At 33.9% G+C, this 25851-nt stretch overlaps 1 pseudogene; it reads left to right on the plus strand.

Annotated features, from left to right (window-relative positions):
• Positions 1-19887: 19887 nt before the first annotated feature.
• On the plus strand, positions 19888-21579 carry LOC114175758 (cytochrome P450 89A2 pseudogene; annotated as a pseudogene).
• The last annotated feature ends 4272 nt before the right edge of the window (positions 21580-25851 follow it).

A 25851-nucleotide genomic window follows, 5' to 3' on the forward strand; every position in this document is an offset into this window, starting at 1 on the left:
GCAATCTTACTTCCTTACAAATAATTCAACTTACAAATATACACTAATTGAACAACCATTCTTTTCTCACTATTCCTTTCATATCTCCCCAGCCAAACCCTTGTCAACTAATCTGATAAAGGCTGAAGGCTAAAGACAAAGACTACAGATACCAATTTCATACGCCATTGCGACAACTTGGGCCACCACATCATCATCATAATTGTCTTTTTCCTATTCCTTCATCCTACACAGTGTATAATTATTTACTAATTTAGGGTGAAGAAAAAGAAAACTATATTAATTCAAAGTTTTGGCGCGTACATAGCAGCGACCCACTCAGTAATAATTCCAATCAAAAAGCTACTTTGTGGGCAAAAGAAAAGAATGGTTGAAGAAATAAATACGTATTGTTGTTTAGTGGAGTTAATGCCTTATTTAAATTTAAATCTGATGATAAGGAGATTAAATAAGAGAGTAAAAAACAATAGAAAATAAGATGCTAAGAGAAAAATAATAAAAGGTATAGTACATTTATGTATAATTAATACAAAGAATTTATTTTATTTATTAATTTATTATTATTTATTTTATTTGTAATAAAAATACAAAAAAGTTAAACTATTAACTATATATTCTAATATTTTAAAATTGTAATTGATTATTAACGTAGAGATAAATATTAATAAAATATTTACAAATACATACAATATTCCGAATTGAATACAATAAAAAAAGACTATTCGTAATCTAATGAATCCAATCACAAAGATTCCTTTTTTTCTCATAACTATTATTTGGTCTTAAGATGTAATTAATTATATATTATCATGTATCGATAATTCAACTTGGATCACGTATATGTATCTGACATGTATTGTGTCCGATACTTTAGGATACTTTAACGATATTTATCGATGAAGTATCTAATTTATAAAGTAGTAGTACACTATAATAAAATCTTTGAATAATGACCAATTTTAGTGACCAAATTGACAACTAAAACAGTTCCAAAAAATTATAATTGGTCTCTAAATTGATAATTAAAATAGTTTTAATAATAAATTGATTTTTAAATTGGTCACTAACATTAGCTACAAGGTTTTGACTACCAAAATAATTGGTCTCTAATTAGAAAATTTGGATTCACACATTAACAATCATATATTTATTATGTTTGTAAGAATCATTGTACACTCTTCATTATTCATATATCACGTATCGTATTTTATTATTTTAAAAATAAACGTATCAATGTATCGGATACGTGTCGTATCCGATACACGTATCGTATCTGTGCATCATAGATTATAAATATTAAAAGTCATTACATATTTTTTTCGCTTTTGCAACAACTTTAACCATATATCATTTATCATTTTAAAATTATTTTATGTCTTTTTCTTTTTATTTGATCTTGTATTTGAAAGCAAACAAGACAACTGACTTTTAAGATTATATTTTTATCTTGTATTTTCGATAAGAGATTTCAACAATTTCAAGGAATTGAAATATAGGACTAAATATAGGATTAAATATGTTTTTAGTTCTTTTAGAATTGAAAATCTTGAACTAATTTAGTCTCTCAACTCCATAAATGCGTGAATTTAGTCATTTTAACCAAATTTTATTAAGTTTATTTGACGTTTCAAACACATTTCATTATAGTATTTTAGTTTGTTTACATTGTTTGACACATGTTCTCTTAAATGTTAGCTGAGAAACGCATTTGAAATGTCAAATAAACTTAAAAAATGGTTTAAAGGAATAAATCCACGTATTTCTAAAGACAAGGGACTAAATTGGTTCAATGTTTCCAATATGGACTAATTCAAATTTTCACTAAAATTTGAAGGACCAAAAACATATTTAACCATTGAAATACATAATATTTGAATTACTCACAATTAAATTTTATTCATTTCATAAATAGTTTGTTTGACTTGAGTAATTAACAAATCTTAGAGTTCAATTTTCTTGTTCGGATAAAACAATTTAATTTCTATTTTAAGACAAACTTAACTTTATCCTTAGGTCCGACTTGAGTTAGTTGGACTTTAGATCGAAACGGCTTATCTCGACTTTTGATTGGCTCGACTTCTGAACATTCAACCTGGGTTGACTAGGTCTGACCTTCAGCACAAGCTAACTATCTTCGACCTTTGGTTTGGGCCAACATGGCTCAACCTTCGACCAATGCCGACTAAACTATACTTTTTGCCTAGGCCAACTTGACTAGACTTTTGGTCTGGTCTAACTCAGGTTGAGGCTGACTTAACTCGACCATTGACCTTGGCCGAATCAGTTTGATCTTTGGTCAGAACCGACTCAGCTCAACCTTCGGCCCAAGCCGACTTGGCTTGACTTTCGGCTTGGACCGACTCAACCCGACCATCGACCTTGACCGACTTAGCTTGACCTTCGTATAGGGCTGAATCAACTCGACCTTTGACCATCGCTGACTAAACTCAACTTCGATCAAAGCTGACTCAGCACGACTTTGGCCTAAGCTGACTCAACTTGACCTTTAGTTGGGATCATCTTAGCTCAATCTTCGTCTTGAGATAACTCGACTCGACCTTCATTCGGGGACGACTCAACTTGACTTTGGTCTGGGCAGACTTGACTCAATCTTTGGCCTGACCTTACTTGGCTCGACCATCAACCCATGCCAACTCAACTCAACCTTCGGCCTAGGCCATCTCGGCTCGACATTTGGCCCAGGATCACTCTGCTCGACCTTCATTCAGGGATGACTTGACTCGACCTTCTTTCTAGGCCGACTCAACTTGACTTTGTCCCTGGCTGATTTAGTAACTCATCAAGATTGATTCTTTATTCAGTAATCCAAAAAAATTTACAACTTCAAATTATATCAAATCACACAAATACCATACAAAGATTACTAAAATAGATTTCTTAAAACTTTTTATCAAATAAGAATCAAAGAGAGAAAAATTAAACACATGCACATAGAGTTTTATACTAGTTCACTCAAAACTAAGCTACATCCAGTTAGTCAAGACAACTTGAGCTTGACTTTGCACTATTTCAAAAGATTTCTACGATCCACCAAGATTACACTTTCAAAAAGTACAAAACAATACCAAGACTCTTGAATCCCACAATAATCTCAACAAAGTACAGCAAGACTCCCACTTGCAAACCTGGAATCCCACCAGGCAATGCCCAAAAACATAAGAAATATCAAACCTTGGTGATACCAAGCAAACATGCTCCAAGAAATAAAAGATCATTACACGAACAGCTGCAGATATGTATAGTCCAGAGAGAGAATTTTTCAAAAGTTCACACTAATTTTGCGTCCAAAAATGACAAATGTTTCATCTCTCTCTAAAAAAATATACTTTATATTATGTCTATTAGCATATTTAACATGTTTATTTATTTGTTCAATCTATTGATTTCACTTGACTTAAGTAAAATCATTCGATTGAAAGCTAATTAAAATTATAGAATATGTTAATAATAGAACTATAACAGTTTGTCAATAATATGTTAAATACCTATTTGACATGTTAAAAGACTGCAACCAGACATAAGACACCTATACTATGTCAAATTATTTAAATAAATTATTCTTTTAAAGTAATCGATGTGATGTAATAACTAAAGAACATAACAATCGACACCTAATACAGATGATGAAGCTAACAAATTCATCTATGCTAACACAAAAAACACACCAAATGTCACGTATCAACTCCAACATCAACTTTTCAACAGCAATCAAAGATAAACCATAAGAAATTCTCCTATGTATTCAACAAACCATGAAAATTGAAATAATAAATAACAACTAAACTTCGAAACAAATAATCAAACGAAGCACTTTTTACTAATTTAAGATAAATTGTTCGCCATGATTCGGTTTAGTATTTGGTTAAAATTACATCCGAACTAAATATAATTATATGTAACTTGATTTAAACATTAAAATAATCCAAACCAAATCAAATTTGGAAGGAATTTTACAGTTTTTTCATTATTACTAATATATATATATATATATATATATATATATATATATATATATATATATATATATTCGGTTTTATATCTTTTTAATATAATGATTTAATGTTATATAATAATGAATAGTTTCATTCTACATTTATTTGTTCTTTTCAACATTTTTATAACATTAAAAAATTTATTTACATATAATAATAGTTTTTTTCTTTTTTAACCACAAATGAAGTAAAATAAAATATAAATGCACAAAAAATGTGTACAACTTTGTAACAAAGGAAAAATAAAAATAAAAAAGAGAGGTGTTTATGTTGCATTTATTTATACATTTTGGCATAAATAATGGGTAATCCCCATTATCTATCTCTCACAAAACCCATGCACACACACTTGTACATATAAATTATATGAAATTCAAAACATAAACATTAAAATCGGTCATATGTATTGTTTCCTTAACATTAGAGATGTCAAAATGGGTTTCAATCCGTGAGTCAACCCGGCTCACCACGGGTTCAAGTCGGGTTGGGTTGAGAAAAATTCAACTTTTCTAAAAGTGGGTTGAACTCAACTCGGCCCACTTAACCCACGGGTTCGAGCCGGGTTGAAGGTGGGTTGACCCACTTAACCCACCAACATTTTTTTTCAATATCTTTTTTAATAATTATTTACTACTTCTAATTATATAGGTTCACAATTTTATATTTTTTAAATATTAGAATGTTGTTCAATAATATTTGAATAGTTTAAATGTTTTATTGAATAGCATGACAAAAAATGTGTAATATTAGTCATGTTTTCTTAGACTATATGGACACTTTCTTGGAAATAATTCATCATATATTGGTGGTGAGCATGATGAAAACATTAGTTCTTGATTTTATTGTGATTGTCATAAAAAAATATTTAAATATTTGAATACTTAAAAATAAATACATAAATAATTTTTTTATGTGGATTGGTGAGTCAACCCACTTAACTCACCAACCTGTGGTGGGTCGGGTCGAGCCGAGTTGCAAAATTTCTGGCTCACCATAAAGTGTGTTGGGTTAGGTTCACTCATTTTTAACCTGGCTCGTGGTGAGCCAACCCGTGTGAGCCGGATTGGCTCACTTTGACATGTCTACTTAACATATTAGTTTTTACTTTGTTTTAACATTTTTCTCTCCCAAGATAATAATGTAACATTCACACTACCAAGGCAACTTTTCCTCCACCTTTAATGTAATCCTTGGAACAATGAAAGGATTTTTTTTATCAACAAGGTGATGGAAACTAAGAACTCCATGAAAAAACACAAAAACAATGGTGTGTCCAGTTCATTACTCACAAAAATGAAAGAAGATACAAGAACAACTTGCCAAAAGAAATAGAAAATGCATTAAGGAAAGTATGGAGAATTTGTCACATTTGAAAGTGAAAGAGGAGGAGTTGCATGATGAAGGATTATCTTGTTTTCTTTTAGAGTTAAGAATATGGTGTAGTTGTTTAAGAAAAATTTTTGAAAATTCCCACTGGACATTAAGATAGCATGTTATCTAGATGTGAATGTTCATTTCTCAAGCTCATGAAAGGAAGAAGAGAGTTGGATTCAAGTTAACACACACCCACGGATTCAACAACACTTAAAGAACAAATGAAAGAAGAAACATTAAAAATGGAAAGCATAGAAGATGAAGCATGGAAGAAGCACGCCACTCATAGGGGGGATCTAAGCCAACCAAGCCTTAGAGATGAGTGATGGTGTCGCCACTTGCAAGCAAGATAAGGCAAAGGTGAGTTCACTTCTAGGAAGGAGAGCTCACGGAAAAACAATGGTTGAAACACAATAGTTTAGCAACAAAATGATCAACCCTTTTACAAGACAAGGAGCACCCTTTAAATAGGAGTTCATAGGGGTCCTTTAGCAAATACTAAAACATGGAATGGACTAACAAGCAAACCCTAGAAACCTAAAACATGTGAATTCTCGGCCAAGTGATGGATCATGATTGGTGGATGCATTCCCATGAGGATTCTAGGCCAAAAAAGGAAGGAGACCAAGTAGCCTTTAAAGGAATAAACCAAAAAGGCAAAAGGAGACAAGTACATGTTTACTTTTGCTTTTGCTTTATGCTTTTTGCTTTTCTCTCTCTTCCACGTCATCCAAGTGCTCCAATCATCATGTGTCGCCTAGCCATGCTCTACTTTTTCTTAATTACCTACAAAAATAAGACAAACAAGGATTAGCATGTTGGTTTAAGTTAATCTAATCTTGGTCAAAAGGTCAACTTGGGTCAAAGTCAACAAGTTAACCAAAATAAGTCAACTCTAAACCAACTTAGGGAATTCAAACTAAAGAAATGCAAAACAAAGATAAAGAGGATGGAATAGAAGACTCCCCTCTAGACATGCTTCTAGTGATCCTTCTTGAGGGAGCTTCTAAGGAGGTGGTGGTGGTGGTCACTCCTTCATCATTGCAAAAACTACCTTATCTAAAAGTTATGATTTTGGAAGGTTTAGGGCGTCACCCACCTGGGCACTTTTTGCTGCCACATGGAGTGTTTGAGAACGTTGGTTTTGAATTATTACTTGGCCTCTAAGAATAGGAAAATGATCTTCATGGTGACAAAGATGGGGTGGACCGTAAGGTATGGGAGGATATGATGATTTGGGCCCAAGTCCAACACAAGGCCCAAGCCCAATTGGCCCAATCACTAGAGAAATGCTTAAGAGAATTCAAGAAGCGGGTGAATCTCAAAACCTCTTGGAGTACAAAGTTATTCAATTGTTATTCAATTAGGCCAAGGAAGACATCAAGATTTAGATAGCTAATTTTGATTAGTTTGTATTTCGGCCAATGTAATTGGGTCATCTTTTAATAATGTGTGCATTAGCATAGAATGGATCGAAATTCACCAAGACTAAGTGCAAATGGGCTCTTGGCCTTATTGAACTTAGCTTTGGCCAAATGAGCTCTTTCCACACTTAAACACATTTAGCACATGCTACAATGTGTAAAGTGTGACTTTACACATGTCCTTTGATCCACCAATTAATGAAATCTAGATCTAGAATAATTGGTTGGCCAAAATACTTGGCTATATAATCAAGCATCCACACTCTTTCTAAGGTTACTTTAGAATTGTTAATGTAAAATACATGTTGAGATCACTCCATTACTTACATTTTGAGAGTCCAAATTGCTAGAGCCTTCTCCTAGATGTCTCTTCTAGCCCTCCCCCCTAAGTTGGCCTAACCTCTTAGGAACCTTCTCCAAATCACTTCTGCTGCCATTACATCCCCAATCTTCGGTGCATCCTCCTTCTTATTGCAAGGAAGCTTCATTCAACCATCAAATTCATCCATGGAGCTTCATTATGTGGTATATAGAGCAAACTTGAATCAAGTCTTCATGGCTTAAGCTAAGTGCTCGATCCTTACTTCATTTTTAGTCATGTTCACCATTTGCTTTTGAATGTCTTGTTTCCATCGTTCAATTTGAGTGTGCACTTGATTTGTGATCCAAATTCATATTCTACTTGGATTAAACCGTGCATTCCATAGGATTTCCACTGGTTTTTAATTTTTCTGCAACGTTTCTTGTTTCCTTTGAGTATTCTTCAATTTTAATCGGTGAAATTGTGTTTGATTGGTTTTAATTTTCGTTTAAGCATCCATATGTGTTGTCTAAGTCATGTGTTTCCTTAATTGTCATATTTCCATGTGTTTTTACCATTTGAATTGATTGATATATCTTGAATCTCGGCTACAAGTACAAGAGCTCACAAAATTCACTTGCTTATGTGAGCAATCTGTCTTGAAGCCTATGTAGTGCCATTTCTCACCGTATGGTTCATCCTTGATGTGTATTACATGTTCTTGAAAGTCTGATGCTTGATTTTAGTTCTTAATCAATTTCATATTACTTCCATTCGCAAGAACATTTTGATTCTTAGGAGTAACTTATGTTGAGCTCTCTAAGTTTTTCACTTCACTACATGACCACTCTCTGCATTTGAATTTTTGTGATCAATTGGATGAATCTAATTTTAAATTTTGATTTTTGCCTCTGAAAGTTAAGATATAGACGAAGATTTCAAAAAAAGAATCACTGAAAAGTATTGAGAAATGAAGTCATAAAAATTCAATGAAATTAAGGCAAATTTTTGTGTTTTTCTTGCTCGAGTTGCTTCTGAAATTGACTATTTTCACTGATGCACACTTTTTGTGTTTGATTTATCACAAACAATTGGCTGGTACAAAATGAGTTATGATTTTTGCCTCTATTAGATAAGATCTAGACGAAAAAGAGAAAAAAAAATCAATAAAAATGTTGAAAAATGAACAAATGATAAACTGTAAAGTAGAGGTTGATTTTTGTGTTTTCTGTACTGGAAATGAGTGATAAATCAAACTTAAGTGCATTTTGGAACTATTTTAGTCCTAATGCAATTGACGATGACTAATGTGACTTAAATCCCTTGTTTTGGGTTCAAAGTGAAGGATTAAACTAGCACCTAGATGTGATTCCAATCTGTTTTTCTATTTTAAATTTGTCATTCTAACTCTAGTGTCATTCATAGGGTCTATTTGATGTGCTAGCCTTTTTTGAATACTTTTAATTTATTGCTTATCCTTCTTGGCTAATCTTCTATATTGTCTCATATAAACTCCCATTTGGTTTAGCTTTTATTGTGATTATACCTTTTCTTGCTTAGTTTTTGGCTACACTTTGGTGGTAGATTGTGGTGTAGGAGGTTCCTACTAAGGTTTACCATACTCGGTGGTAGCATCTTGGAGGATGGACAAACTACTTGAAGCTTCAAGCTAAAGGGTTCTAAAAGTGACCATCTATTTTTCATATCAAAAGAGAGGGAGAGTAAACTCCAAGAGAGTGCAAACACCAAAGAAGTAGTGGAGTGTGGTCACAAAATTTTCAGCCATAAGTGGCTTATAACCATTGCATATTTCTTGTTCCTTTCTTTTCTTGTAATTGGCCTAATTAGGTGCCTTGGGGGAACCATAAGGTGTTCAATCCCATATCCTAATTAAAACCTCTTTTCTATAGTAAATCATTTGTAGTGGTGAGAGCTTTGAAGGCTCCAAGTGTCTTCTAGGCTTACTAACTAAGCTGCATAGGATAGTTTTATTGCTTTACGTGATAGTGCCTTGAGTTAAGAGACCAAAGTCTTTGAAGTCTTTGCCAATTAAGTGTTTGTTTATTGTTGTAATTTGCTTATGGTGTATTGAACTTCGTTCTTAAAAACATTTGTGAAAACTCTTATCAATTCAAAGCAAATCCTTGGGTGAAAGTTCATAAGTAAGTAGCGTGTTGCACTTTGGCTAAGGCAAGACTTGGTATGTAAGCAGTCCAAGTAACTCACCTCTCTTCCCTAGAAGTGTAATCGTGCAACACAAAAAGCTTTCATTCTAGGAAAACTTATGAATTTATAAGATGATGACAAGGCGAAGTTCTAAACACAGTAACAGTGGTTCTAATAGTAAGAAACATGTTTCGTCCCAATTTATTGATGAATTTAAAGAATTTAAGATCATAATGCAACAAGAGAGGGAGGAAAAGGAAAGGAGAAAGATAGAAAAAGAAAGGCAAGCTGAGGAAAAAGAAAAGAGAAAAAGAGAAAGGGAGAGGCGAGAAGAAGAAAAAGAAAGAAGAGAAGAGGAAAAAGAGAGGTGAGCTCGAGAAGATAGAAAAAGGAATGAAGAGAGAATGAAGCGCATAGAAGAAAATCTTCAAGCCTTAAATGAGAGAAGTGGGCATGAAGAAGATACTTTCTCTCAACAAGAGTTAGGGGTAGGGGAGTACTATGAGCAACCTTCACATGTGAGAAGGCAAAGGAAAGAACACACCCCTAAAGAAGTCAAAATTGATTTGCCATACTTCTATGGCAAAGACATTATTGAAGCATATTTGGATTGGGAGATGAAGGTGGAACAATTGTTTGAATGCCACTAAGTCCAAGAAAAGAGAAAGGTGCCTTTAGCTATAGTTAGCTTTCTATGCTATGTATTGGTGGACCTCCTTGGTTCAAGAGAAAGTTAGGTTGCAAAGTCATGCCATTAAGTATTGGTTTGTTCTTAAAAATGCCCTAAGAGAAAGTTAGGTTGCAAAGTCATGCCTTTACGTACTGGTTTGATCTTAAAAATGCCCTTAGGAAGAGACGTGTTCCTTCCTATTACACTAGGGAACTCATGAATAAACTCCAAAGACTTCAACAAAGGTCTATGATCACGGAAGAATATAAGCAAAAGATGAAGTTGTTCATGATTAGGGCGAGCAGAGATGAAAAGGATGAGCTAACCATAGCTAGGTTCTTGAGTGGGTTAAATTTTGATATAAGAGATAGAGTAAACTTCTACCTTACAAAGATTTGAGTGATTTAGTACAGTTGTGTATCAAGGTAGAACAACAAGTATTGAGGAAATCATCTTCTAAAAAAGACACATATTCCTCTAACTCTTATATCAAGAAAGATTTTAAAAGATAAAAAGATGAACCCCATAAGAATCTAGCCAAGGGAAGTGAGAAAGGCAAGGGTGAAGCATTTACATACACCCGCACTAGTTACATCAAGTGTTTCAAGTGTTTAGGTCGAGGACATGTAGCGGCTTAATGCCCTACCATAAAGACCATGATCTTGAGGGTTGTTGATCGCTATAGTAGCCAAGAGTCTAGCATAAGTGAGAGTGAGGGTGTGAGAGAGGATGCATACCCTTGTAAAGGAGAGCTTCTAATGATTAGACTCCTCAATAATCAACCTAGTGTTGACCATGTCCATCAAGAAGATAACATCTTTTACACAAGATGAAATGTTTCAAAGAATATATGTTCTCTCATCATTGATAGTGGTTCACTTTGTAATTGTTGCAGCACTAGGTTGGTTAAGAAGTTGAACTTAACTATGTTACCCCATCCAAAACCTTACAAGCTTCATTGGTTTACTGAAGATGGGGATATTACAATCCAGTGTCAAGTGAAGGTAAAATTCTCCATTGGAAAATACAAAGAAGAAGTTTTATTGATGTGGTTCCCATGGAGGCTTGTCATATTTTACTAGGATGACCATAACAATTTGATAGAAAATTCGTGCATGATGGTCTTTCTAATGAAATTAGCCTCCATTACAAGGAAAGAAAATCTATACTTCATCCTTTAACACCAAGTGAGGTACCCAAGGATAAAGTACAAATGAAACTCAACATGTTCTTCATGGTGAACAACCTTCTTTCCTCTTGTTGTGTCAAGGAACACTCATAGGCACTTCTAGTGAATCTTCCATTAAGTCTCTACCTCTTTATATTTAAAATCTCTTGCAAGAATTTGAGGATGTGTTCCCTAAAGAAGGACCAATTAGCCTTCCACCTTTTAGGGGAACTGAACATCAAATTGATTTTGTGCCTAGGACTAGTCTACCAAATATACCAGCCTATAGGACTAATCCTCAAGAAGCAAAGGAGATAGAGACCCAAGTACAAGATTTGCTAGATAAGGGTTGGGTTCAAAAGAGCCTTAGTCCTTGTGTTGTGTTTGTTTTGTTGGTCCCAAAAAAAGATGGTAGTGGAGAATGTGTTGTGATTGTAGAACCATCAATAATATTACAATAAAGTATAGGCCTCCCATCCCAATACTAGATGATATGTTGGATGAATTGCATGGTTCCATTTTATTTCCTAAAATTGATCTTAAAAGTGGTTATTAATAAATTTGCATAAAAGAAGGTGATGAATGAAAAATTGCTTTAAGCCCAATTGTGGATTATATGAATGGTTAGTAATGCCTTTTGGCCTTATTAATGCACCAAGTACTTTCATGCGACTTATGAATCATGTCTTGAGGGACTACATAGGTAAAGTTATTGTAGTCTATTTTGATGACATTTTAGTGTATAGTAAGAGTTTCCATGATGATGTGGGACATCTTAGGTCAGTTCTCTCCATTCTTAGGGTCAATCATTTGTTTGCTAATGTAGATAAAGTTCATTTTTTGTGTTGAAAGTGTCATTTTTCTAGGTTTGGGGGTTAATAAAAATAGGGTTCATGTGGATCCCAAGAAAATCAAGGCCATTCAAGAATGGCCTACCCCTAAACATGTAGGAGAAATTAGGAGCTTCCATGGTCTGGCAAGTTTCTATAGAAGGTTTGTTCTTAATTTATCTAGTATAGCTTCACCACTCAATAAGTTAGTGAAAAAAGATTTACATTTCTATGTGGGCAAAAACAACAAAGGAGTTTGGTGAGTTGAAAGAAAGGTTGACCAAGGAACCCATTCTAGCATTGTCAAACTTTACAAAAACCTTTGAACTAGAATGTGATGCCTCATGAGTTGGTATAGGTGTGGTATTATTGCAAGAAGGTCATCCTATTGCATATTTCAGTGAAAAATTACATGGTGCTTTTCTCAATTATCCCACTTATGACAAGGAATTGTATGCACTTGTGAGGGCTCTTCAAGCTTGGGAACATTATCTTGTTTCCAAGGAATTTATCATTCATAGTGACCATGAGTCACTTCAATACTTGAAGAGTTAACACAAGCTCAACAAAAGACATGCTAAAAAATGGATGGGGTTTCTAGAGTAATTTCCTTATGTAATCAAATACAAGAAGGGCAAAACAAATATAGTGGTTGATGCTTTATCTAGAAGGCATACACTCTTTGCTAAACTTGGTGCCCAAATTCTTGGATTTAATAACATTTTGGAATTATACTCACAAGATCATGATTTCTCCACCCTTTATGAAGAATGTTTGCATAAACCACAAGGAGGTTACTATGTGAATGAGGGGTACTTGTTTAAAGAAGGATGTATTTGTATTCCCCAAAGTTCACATAAAAATCTCCTTATTCAAGAAATGCATGAATGGGGGACTCATGGGGCATTTTGGGGTAGATAAAACTCTAAATATTCTTAAGGAAAAATTCTTTTGGCCTCATATGAGGCGAGATGTCCCAAGGTATTGCTATTAGTGTATCATATGTTTGCAAGCCAAATCTAAAGCAATGCCTCATGGTCTTTATACTCCCTTGCCTATTGCTTCTACCCCTTGGGAGGAAAGCATAGACGTTTTCCTAGGGCTTCCAAGAACTGCTAGGGGTTTGATTTAATTTTTGTGGTGGTGGATCATTTTAGTGAAATGACTTACTTTATACCCTACCACAAAATTGATTATGCAAGTAATGTTCCAAGGTTGTTCTTTAGAGATGTGGTTAGACTTCATGGATTACTTCGTACTATAGTTTCGGATAGGGATACTAAATTTCTTAATCACTTTTGGAGGACCTTGTGGTCTAGATTAAGGACTAAGTTGACTTTTTCTACCACTTGTCACCTAAAAACTAATGGGCAAACTAAGGTAGTCAATAGATCTCTATCTACATTCTTAAGGGCAATTTTGAAGGGTAATTAATCGAGGTCGTACCCAACCAAATTAAACAGATAAATATAGTACTTAGGAGTTAACCCAAGGTCGTCTCCTAGTGACCATTGTTTTCAATCAAACTTTCTAGATTAAACTCAACACAACAAAGGGGGGAGAGGGGGCGGTTTGGCATATTCAAGTACTGAAAAAATGCTAACAACAGATTAACTGAAACAAAATAATGATTAAAATGTACTAACTCCTTGATTCAAATTCAATTCCACTTATCATAGGTCACCAAATTCACATCTCTGCCCACTCTCAATCCACTAGAAAATAACCCACTAAGTGAAGATTACAAACTAGTTTCAATACACATTTAAGCAATGCATACATTTATGAACTTGTGACAGCCAAGCTACATACATTAAGCATCAACACAACTCAACACGAACAAATGCACCTAATTTGTAAATTAAGCATGAACAGATGAACCACATACACTCCACGAATTCAAGATAAAGAATTAACAAAACCAACGAAACCTCAAAGCTTCATTGCATTTTTTATCAAAGAGTCATGAAGACTTTAATGTTAATATTTTGTATTGAAGTTGTCAAGAGTCCTTACAATTTTTGTACTAACTGAAGTCCTCATGATTCTTGATAACTTATGTACATTTGAAGTTGAAGTCTTCATAACTCCTGTTTATTCATCTCATGCCAAATAATATTTTTTGACTTGCCTATTTCTATAATATCTCAGCAAATTTGTCCTATATATGTAAACAAACCAATATATACTGTGAGAGAGAGAGAGAGAGATAGATACTTCAGTGTTTATAGCACCACTATACTGTGAGATTTGTTATGTGTTTGCTTTTTACAAGTTTCTATTTTGCTTTGTTAAGATGAATAGTCCATGTCATATTTTAGTGGTATCTGAGCTTTGCTAGCATGTGTAGGTATATACATAGTAAAGTATTGTTGGAAATGAGAAAGAGTTGAATTCGAAACTTTGGAGTCTAAATTCTTTACTGGATTTTTTGGTATTGTCCTTTGATATGTCTTTAAATTACATTGATGTTGATACTTTAAAAATTATTTAAATATATTTTAAAACATCAAATAATATCCATCAATATATTTTAAAGGCACAATATAGAAAAATCAGTAAGAGAATTCAAATTCGAAATTGTCACCAAGCAAATGAGCATATTGCAATGATGGTCCTACCAAATATTTAAGGAAGAGAAAAACGAAAAAATTCATAATTGTTAGTTATGAGTAAGTTTTAGATGAAATTATAATTCATATGAAGACTTTCAATAAAAGATATTTATAGTTTTTTTTTTTTTTACATAACTAGGCAAATTTGCCTTAAATATTACTAAAGTAGGCAACTTTTTAAAAATGTTACTTGAGTTGTTTATTGTATTTGTATGTTTTTTTATTACCTACAAAACTTTTCGTAGGTAAGTTACTTACGAAGCTTTTCGTAGGTAACTTGAGTACTGGGATGTGTACCTTTCCCATGATATTTTTGTAAATAATTTTTTCGACATTGTATTTCATAGGTAATGTTTGTAAATAATTTTTGACGCTTTAATTATGTTGGTAATTACTAATGAATATTTTCATAGGTAATTCATAGGTAAGTTACCTAAGAATGCATTTATTACCTTTGGAATAGGATTCGTAAGTAATTCGTAAATAATATCAAATTACCTAATAAAACTTCTCATTAACTATGATTTCGAAGCATAGGTAATAACCAAATTTCTTGTAGTATTAGGACAACATTCAATTTGAATTGAAAGTTGTGGGGGTTGACGACTTTCATTAGGCAAGTCGTAGGGGGTGCACAACTTCATTGTAATTTTATCAGTGGGGTACATGACTTCACTTAAATGTTGTCAACGGGGTGCGCAACCTCACTTCTCCCCCATTTGTTTTTTATTATTTTTGAATTTCATTTAAAAATTAATAATGAAAAAAGAAAATAAAATTAAATATAAGATCATGTTAGAAATATTAGAAGTAGTGTGTTAATATATTTTTTAATTGTTTTAAGTTTTTTTTTTTAAATGAATATGAAAAATTTAGAAGTATATGGTTAAATATTTTCTAGGTTTAATTTTTTCATTTCTTTGATTTCTTTAATTTTGTGATAATTTTTTGTTTGGGAGGATAAAAAATTATATGTTTATAAGATGAAATAATATATATATTTAAGGTTGAATTTTGTAAAATTATATTTCATAAACTTAATTATACAAAATTTAATTTTAATAACCTTTTTGTAAGTTATTTAAAGAAGTATTGGAATTATTATTTTAAAATATATTTCACCTAATAACATGCATTGACTTTTCACCCGGAGTGTTGTGAAAGTTATACAAATATGATAAGTATTGTACTTTTTAATATTTATTTCACTTAATAAACACAAGCTTCTCAACCTTCATTGTCGTTACTCGGGATAAAGTTTTGAACTCCAAAAAGGATAATACCTCAAATATTGTGATAGGTCCTAACAAAGTTATCTTAACGAACTTGAGTTCGAGACATTGATTGATTGAATTACATCCGATTTGATTTGATTTATATTGTTATGTTATAAATGCATATTTTCATATAATTTAGATACAAGTGGGTACATATATATATATATATATATATATATGGTGATAATTGATTAAATGATAAATATTTAATAAATAATCATATTTATTTTAAATATCTCCTGTATACTTGTTGAGATTCTAGTATGGATTTAACTTTTCCAGCAAGTGCACTAGATTCAATTATAACACAACAAAGTCGTACCCATAAGGATTTGGTTTGAATAAAACAATGGCTTATGATCTATTTCAATTTGCAAAGAAACTATAGTAAAGTTTGACAAATTTAAGAACAGAAATTGCTTAATGATTGATGTAGTTGATGCTGAGAAGAATGTTGGATTGAATTTGGCTAATCCTCTTCTATTACATTGTTATTGATTCGTTGTATATTAAGTTCATTACTTTAGTGTTCCTGAAAGTGCTCTTTATGGTAATTCTAAACTCATCCCATATATTTAGAATCTAAGGTTATCAAACTCAATGTGATTCATCAACCCCTAATTGAACGACTCCTTTCATTAAGAATAAAACTACATACTCAGCTAAAGTACTTAGATTTATTCCTAGCAACATTAAGAAATTTGACTAGATCTATGCTTAAACTAGTTTCAATTCAATTTAAGTCGGTAAAGTAAGATTAATGATTAAGTTATCAAAACAATAAGTATAAATCAAATCACTAACACGAATAGCAAATTCGTAACATATATTAAATAACTAACAATGTAAAGTGTTAAATCAAATGTCTCTAATATAACCCAACCAAGAGGGGGGTGAATTGGTTATTTAATCTTTCACTGATTTTAAGGGAATCTTAAAATTATCTTCAATTTTTATAAACCCAATAAACAATTTTTCAATTCTGTGTTAATGGACTAATTCAATCAATTAGGAATGGGATAAAACATGAAAGAAGTAAGAGAACACAGTAATTTTTATACTGGTTCAATTCAAGATGAATCTACGTTCAGTCTTCTTCTAAGCAAGCTTAGGTTAGGAGGATTTCACTAAATCAGTAGAGTTACAAGAATTACAATATCACCTATATAATTTAAGACCCTAAAGACCAAGGAGTTTGATCTACAAATCAAGAATTTCCCTTAGATGTAATGTCTCCACACAATTGCAACTATACCTTCACTCACACAGTGAATTAATAGTGAACAAAAATATAATCCAAAAAGAAACCAAGGAACGAATACACCTTATGAATGTGCAGATGTGACACTTTATCCTAATGCCAGGCTTGACCATCCAAGATTGAATCCATCACAAATTTTCTTGAATGCTCGATAGAATGATCTCCCAAGAATGCAAGAAATCTACATATCTCAATCTCTCAGAAAAATCTCTTCTTGATTCAGTGTTATGTTCTTTCAAACTTATTTCAGATTTGTTTTTAAAGACAAAGTTCTGCTAATGAGATTCTATGAAGCCTAGCTACCAATTTTGGTGCTTGAAGTTTCTTTACAATGAAAGTTTCCTCTTTGAGGCTTAGCGTCAATATCGTTGCTCAGACATAAGGGCTATAGTTTTATCATTGCTAGACCACCTTTTGGTGCTCAACGTCAGCTTTGAGGCTCAACGTAATATTCTTTAGTTTCTTGAAAATTTCTGCAAAATCACCATAAACCCATTAGTTTTCCAATTCTCTTACTTCTTTATTCCTCATTTTGTAATTCTAAGTAAAAGGGGTATGTTTTACAAGGAAATGTATCAACTTCATGCATTATAAGTGCCAAAAGCATATGTAAAACTAAGTAAACTAGACACTTATCAATACTTCAACCCAGACCTAAAATAGCCAATAAATACAAACCAATTCTATCTAAAGTACTAATTCATATACTCATAATTTCTTCTACACTTAATGACTTGAGCATTGGAGAACTTCTACAGGTGGATCTCCCCTTGACATTCTTTAGCATACTTAGCGATCATTCCTCAGAGGTAAAGGTCGACTTCCTAGGCAACCCATCCTTTCCACCTTAGGATCTGTGCTTTTTTTTTTATAAGAACAAAAACTTAGTTAATTTCTAATATTGATTGACACATAAGTGATTCCTTGATTTTATGATAGACATGTAGTTTCCTTATAAAAGAAGAAACACAAAAGGTGGGTACATGAGTCACATAGGTGCTCCTTAAATGGAAGATGCATGTGAGGTAATTACAACTTTCATATATACTTGAGAATGGCATGTGTAGGTTTGAAACTCTTCATGTGTCTTCTTACCATCTAAATTATGTCCAAACACATGAAAGGGATATATGAAGTACTTATAACTATCACATACACTGGCAAGTGACTTGTGAAGGTAGTTACTCTTATACATATGCTTATTTATGTCTCTAATCAATCATTTGTAACTTTAGTATATTATAAAATATAATCTCTAAAATTTATATAAGTTATTTTACTTTCTTATATCTTCCAAGTCACATGGGTGTTCCTTAAATGGAAGAGGCATGTGAGGTAATTACAACTTTTATATATACTTGAGAATGGCATGTGTAAGTTTGAAACTCTTCATGTGTGTCTTCTTACCATCTAAATTATGTCCAAACACATGAGAGGGATATATGAAGTACTTACAACTATCACATACACTTATAAGTGACATGTGAAGGTAGTTACTTTTATACATATGCATATTTATGTCTCTAATCAATCATCTGTAATTTTAGTATATTATAAAATATTCTTTAACGCTCTTAGAATATTTTATAATCTCTAAAATTTATATAAGTTATTTTACTTTCTTATATCTTCCAACTTCTTTAAGCTTTCCTCTTATAAAATTTACTTAAAATTTATTTATTTATTTATTATGCTTCTTATATTATTTATTCTTCTTCTTTCTCCTACTCTATCTTCAAGGGACTATTCTTTACCATATATTAAATATATCATATTACTCCTCTATCACAATTTTATAAGCAGAAATCAACTTATGCATATTAGACTTTTATTTTGTATACATATGTCTAGTATTGGTTGAAAGAATATGTAATGTAATATTTAAGTTATTAATTTTGGTTCAGCCTGATTTGGATCAGTTTTAAAGTTTCAAATCGCAATTTGAACTATATCGTTTAGTTTTGAAAATAAAATATCCTAATCGATCTAAAAATGTCATATTTTAATCGATTGTCGGTATTTTGGATTGGTTTTTACTAATTTCTTTTTCTTGGTTTGGTTCTAAATAAACCTAGCTTATGAGAGGGAAAGGGGAAAATATAGAGGGAAAATGAAAGAAGTTCGAAAAGAAGGGGATGAAAATAATTATGATAGTGAAGGTGTTGATGGATTTAGGAGGCAATTACATAGTGGTTCTATCCTATCTCAGAAGAAAAAAAGACGTGAAAATTAAATGGAAAGAATAAATTGCACTATAAAATTATATGAGAAATGATACCAAAATGTTATTTTCTCAACGCATCAATATCAATTTGAAGAAAAAAAAATAACTATTTAAAAAAATCATCTTGTAATCTTTACAAATGATTGGATTAAATTGAAAAAAAAGTACAAATAAAGAGATAAAAAAACTATTAAAACTTATAAATAACGTCATCATTTTTTTGGAATGTTAAGTTACTTATTCACCTAAACTAATAATCTATATTTAATTAGACGCGAATTTTCAATTATACCTTGGTAGAGATTGAAATTGCATACTGAAAAAAAAATAAAGAAATATATAAAGGAAATTTTTTGTTTTGTTTACATTTTTTTAACCTTATCTTTTAAATAATTGTCATATTAAATTAAAATAACTACATTTTTATTTTTATTTTTTAAATAACCAATAATTTAAAATTAAATAATTTATAAATTAAAATAATTATTTTATCATTTTATCCTTTAAATCAGTATTTATTTTAGAATAAAAAGAGTAGGTGATATATTTGAATGAGTGAGACCACGATCCTATCCGTTTCTTCCTACAATATCCATGTTCCATCTATCTGTCTGTCAAGTGGGTTTGACTCATCATCATCAACCCAACAAACCACACTCGCAAAACCACTCATGGCGCCCTTCTTCTTCATCATACTCTCTCTGTGTTTCTGCGTCCTAATAAGACGCTTCGTCTTCTCCCTTCGCAACAAAGCCACCACCCATCCCGGCCCTTCACATATACCCATCATCTCAAACATATGGCTAAAAGAATCCCTTCAAATCGAACCAATTCTCCGAACCCTCCACGCTAAATACGGTCCCATTCTCACTCTCCACATTGCTACAACTCCCGTCGTCTTCATACGCGACCGCTTTCTCGCCCACCAAGCCCTCGTCCAAAATGGTTCTCTTTTCTCCGATCGCCCCAAGGCCCTCGCCGCCGCAAAAATCATAACCACCCACCAACACAACATTAGCTCCGCCTCCTATGGCGCCACCTGGCGCACCCTCCGCCGCAACCTCACCTCCCAGATGCTCCACCACTCCCGCCTCAAGTCCTTCTCCGGGATCCGCAACTGGGTCCTCCACACCCTCCTCACGCACCTCAAATCCCACTCCCAATCCAACAACTCTGTCAGAGTCATCGACCACTTCCAATACTCCATGTTCTGCTTGCTCGTCTTCATGTGCTTCGGGGAACGACTCAACGATCGCAAAGTCAGAGACATCGAGCGCGTCCAGCGCCAGATGCTTCTGCGCATTAGAAGCTTCAACATCTTCAATATCTGGCCCAGAGTCACCCGCCTTTTGTTCCGTAAACTCTGGGAGGAGTTGTTGAGGCTCCGGAAGGAGCAAGAGGATGTTCTGGTTCCGCTTATAAGAGCGAGGAAGCAAAAGCAAAAGCAAGGCAAGGAGGAAGGTGTTGTTTCGTATGTTGATACTTTGTTGGATTTGCAGTTGCCAGAGGAGAAACGCAAGCTCAGCGAAGAGGAACTCGTGACGCTGTGTAATGAGTTTTTAAACGCAGGCACGGATACGACTTCCACTACGTTGCAGTGGATCATGGCGAATTTGGTGAAGTACCCGCACGTGCAAGAGAGGGTGGTGGATGAGATAAGGGAGGTATTGGGTGAGAGAGAAGAGAGGGAAGTGAAAGAGGAGGAGTTGCAGAAACTGCCTTATCTGAAAGCTGTGATTTTGGAAGGTTTGAGGCGTCACCCACCTGGGCACTTTGTGCTGCCGCATGCAGTGAGTGAGGACGTGGTTTTGAATGATTACGTGGTGCCTAAGAATAGGACAGTGAATTTCATGGTGGCAGAGATGGGGTGGGATCCAAAGGTATGGGAGGATCCAATGGCGTTTAAGCCAGAGAGGTTTATGAGTGATGAGGGGTTTGACATTACAGGGAGTAAAGAGATCAAGATGATGCCATTTGGTGCAGGGAGGAGGATTTGCCCCGGTTATAATCTGGCATTGCTTCATTTGGAATACTTTGTGGCCAATTTGGTTTGGAACTTTGAGTGGAAGGTTCCAGAGGGTGGGGATGTGGATTTGTCAGAGAAACAAGAGTTCACTGTGGTCATGAAAAATGCATTGAAAGTTCATCTTTCTCCTAGAATCTAGACTCTGCAATGTACACATCTCACTATATTGTATAAATCAGTTGGAAAATAAGTTGATGATGTATAATAGATAAGATCAGTGGTTTTATTGCGATCATGGTTTATTGCTTTGATGTGCCTTAAGATTTCTTCAATAAGAAGTACAGAGACATAAATTCAAAAAGACTAGGAAAAGTGTTATGCGAACACCTTTACTTATTTTCCCAAGTCACCGCTAAGGGTTTTAAGCTATGCAAACATTCATCAAATTAAGTTATGTATGGGCTTAGTCAACATATCTGCTATATATCTACGGTACATATCCTCTTTATGGAGAACCTTTCTCTAATTACCCTACCGTAATTTATTAAACATATCTTCTTTTAAAATAACATCTACATTTTACATTCACCCAATATACAATATATATACCAGATTAATCTAATAACTATAAGGTAAAAATTTATACAAACTTAACAACACATTCTGTTAGTTTAAAAAAAAAAATCAAAACAAAAGTCGTCAACAACCTCACGATTGCTTTCGTTATCACACCCTTCATGATGTCCAATTTATAAAATGCAATTGAAATTTGTTACAAAGGAGCTCCAGTTCTTTGTCATCAGCCTTCCATGGAAGTCAAGTGGCTTGTGCACAGTTTCTAATTTTAAAAAAATTAAATTGGAAGTCGTTATACCCTCACACCACTTTAGCATAATCATATGCACACCAAAGTCATGTCCTTGACACATGACTTCACATTTTCAGAACTCTATCCCAAAGTTGTGTGGCACTATCACGATTTTCATATAAAAGGGGTCTAAATGACACAAGACTTAGCCTAAAACCCGTAGTTTGTTTTTAACAAAATTTGCACCACATATATAAAAAGACCTCACTAGAAACATCACTAAACCTATAAAGTTCTTGAACTATATTCGACTTAATTTGTAAGTTGTATTCACAGTATATGAATCTTTCTTCGCATAGAAGACGTATGTCTTACTTTAGTAGATCGTTCATTGTAAATAGGATCTTCATATAACTGACTTTCAAAATAAAATAGTACAAGAGAAAGAATATTTCTTTTTGTTTTGTAGTTTCATTTTGTTGGGAAAAATACCGTAGTTTAATCCTACAAGAATCATCTAATAATAGATAAATAAATAAACACAAGGATACATAAATAGTATAATGTGGAAACTCCAAATATAAAGAAAAAATCACAGTTGTCCTAGACAACTAGAAAATATTCACTATGTGCAAATTTATACAACACACAATCTTACTATCAACCCTTGACCCTAAGTACACCCACACCCTCCAAAGCAAGAACTTAGTTACATCTCACAACACTATACTTACAAGAGCACAAGAAAGCCAACACTAGCACAAAGTGTTAAGACTTGGGGCAACTAAAACCATGGACCTAAACTCCATTATATAACCATAAGCACCAATTCCTTTACTTATCCTAAGAGAAGTGAGACTTTACAAGATGCATATTTTCATCGTACTCAACAAACTCCACCATGATTAAAATAGACGCATCTTCATTCCCTTCACCAACAATCATACTCCACCATAAGAGAGAGTATCTTCACTTGAATTAAACCATCTCAAGAAATTTTCATATACCCTGCATGCTAACCAATGCCCATGCATAAACATCATACACCCTGCATCAATGTTAGCCAATGCCTGTGTAAAAATTATCCCTAGGAAATACTCATCCTAGCATTCATAAACTGCCCAACTAAATGTCGCCACGTGTCACATAAAAATGTATGATGGCATTGTTAGAACGTTTGATGCTTGGTATGTTCCTGGCTTGCGGAAGAACCTGATCTCTGTAGGTACCTTAGATAAATAAGGGTATAATTTTTTAAGAAAAGATGGACAAATTGCGGTTTCCAAAGGTGTTCTGGTTGTCATGAAAGGGAAGCTACAACATGGAATTTATGTTGTGATTAGAAATTCCTTTCAGGAAATAGTGTTTGTATCTCATTCCTAAGAGCAACATGTTGATAATATAGAATTATGGCATCGTGGATTGGGTCATATGAGTGAATGTGGTCTTGCTATGTTAAGTAACAAGGATTGTTGGGTGGAGGGTGACAGGGAATTGAAGTTTTGTGAATCTTGTGTTATGGGTAAACAACGTAGACTAAAATTTTGTCACGATAAGCACACGTAGACTAATATTTTCATTCTGATTTATGGGGTCCTTCCCCTGTCTTGTCTCACAGAAGATGTAGGTATTTTGTGACCTTTATCGATGACTACTTTAGAAAGGTTTGGGTGTATTTTTTGAAGACCAAGGATGAAGTGTTTGGACGATTTAAGGAGTTGAAGACTATGGTTGAGAATTAAACTGGGAAACAAGTCAAGACTCTAAGAACAAATAATGGATTGGAGTTCTGAAATACATTGTTTGATAATTACCGCAAAGAAGCAAGTATAATCAGGCACCTTACAGTGTGACATTGATGAAGGATTATCTTGTTTCCTTTTAGAGTTATGAATATGGTGAAGTTGTTTAAGAAAACTTTTTGAAAATTCCCACTGGACATTAAGATAGCATGCTATCTAGATGTGAAGGTTCATTTCTCAAGCTCATGAAAGGAAGAAGAGAGTTGGATTCAACTTAACACACACACGGATTCAACAACACTAACGAACAAATGAAAGAAGAAACATTAAAATGGAAAGCGTAGAAGATGGAGTATGGAAGAAGCACGCCACTCATAGGGGGGATCTAAGCCAACCAAGCCCTGGATATGAGTGATGGTGTTGCCACTTACAAGCAAGATAAGGCAAAGGTGAGTTCATTTCTAGGAAGGAGAGCTCACGGAAAAACAATGGTTGAAACACAATAGTTTAGCAACAAAATGATCAACCCTTTTACAAGACAAGGAGCACCCTTTAAATAGGAGTTCATAGGGGTCCTTTAGCAATTACAAAAACATGGAATGGACTAACAAGCAAACCCTAGAAACCTAACACATGTGAATTCTCGACCAAGTGATGGATTATGATTGGTGGATGCATTCCCATGAGGATTCTAGGCCAAAAGAGGAAGGAGACCAAGTAGCCTTCAAAGGAATAAACCAAAAAGGCAAAAGGAGACAAGGTACATGTCTACTTTTGCTTTTGCTTTATGCTTTTTGCTTTCCTCTCTCTTCCACATCATCAAAGTGCTCCAATCATCATGTGCCACCTAGCCATGCTCTACTTCTTAATTACCTACAAAAACAAGACAAACAAGGATTAACATGTTGGTTTAAGTTAATCTAATCTTGGTCAAAAGGTCAACTTGGGTCAAAGTCAGCAAGTCAACCAAAATATGTCAACTCTAAACCAACTTAGGGAATTCAAACTAAAGAAATGCAAAACAAAGATAAAGATGATGGAATAAAAGACTCCCTTCTAGACATGCTTCTAGTGATCCTTCTTGAGGGAGCTTCAAAGGAGGTGGTGGTGGTGGTCACACCTTCATCATCCTCCTCTTCCTGGAGAGAATTCGACCACGAATTCTTAAATCCTACATCAAAAGGAGAAAGGTCACAAACATTAAATGAGTTACTTATGTTGTAGCTTGGGGGTAAGTCTAATTCATAAGCATTGTTGTTAATTCTCCTAATAACTTAAAAGGGGCCATCCCCTCCAGGGAGGAGCTTAGACTTCCTTTGAGTAGGGAATCTCTCCTTTCTCAAGTGAAGCAAAACCCAATCTCCCTTTTGGAAGATGACTTCCTTTCTTCCCTTATTACCATCCTCTTATTGTTTCTTAACTCTCCTCTCAATGGTTTTCTTGACTTATGAATGCAAGTCTTGGATGTACTTGGCTTTGGCCTCATCATCTTGGCAAGTCCATGCCTCATGAGTGGGTAGGGGAAGGAGGTCTAAGGGAGTTAGGGGATTGAACCCATACACAACCTCAAAAGGGGAATGAGAAGTAGTGGAATGCACAACCCTATTGTAGGCAAACTCTATGTGGGGAAGAAGTTTCTCCCATTCTCTAATGTTTTGCACTATCATACATCTTAGCATTTGCCCTAGGGTTCTATTAACCACCTCGGTTTGGCCATCACTTTGGGGATGGCAAGTGGTGGAGAAAAGAAGCTTGGTGCCAAGTTTACCCCACAAGGTTCTCCAAAAATGGCTTAGGAACTTGGAGTCCCTATCACTTACAATGGACCTAGGTAGGTCATGTAGTCTTACGACTTCCTTGAAGAAAAGATTTGCAATATAAGTTGCATCATCAATCTTATGGCAAGGAATGAAATGGGCCATCTTAGAGAACCTATCCACCACTACAAAAATGGAATCCCTACCTTTTTTGGTCCTTGGGAGGCCTAAGGCAAAATCCATAGAAATGTCAAC

The sequence above is a fragment of the Vigna unguiculata genome, chromosome 3, assembly GCF_037176805.1.
Source record: "Vigna unguiculata cultivar grain cowpea cultivar isolate G323 ecotype 2 chromosome 3, ASM3717680v1, whole genome shotgun sequence".
Lineage (NCBI taxonomy): Eukaryota > Viridiplantae > Streptophyta > Magnoliopsida > Fabales > Fabaceae > Vigna > Vigna unguiculata.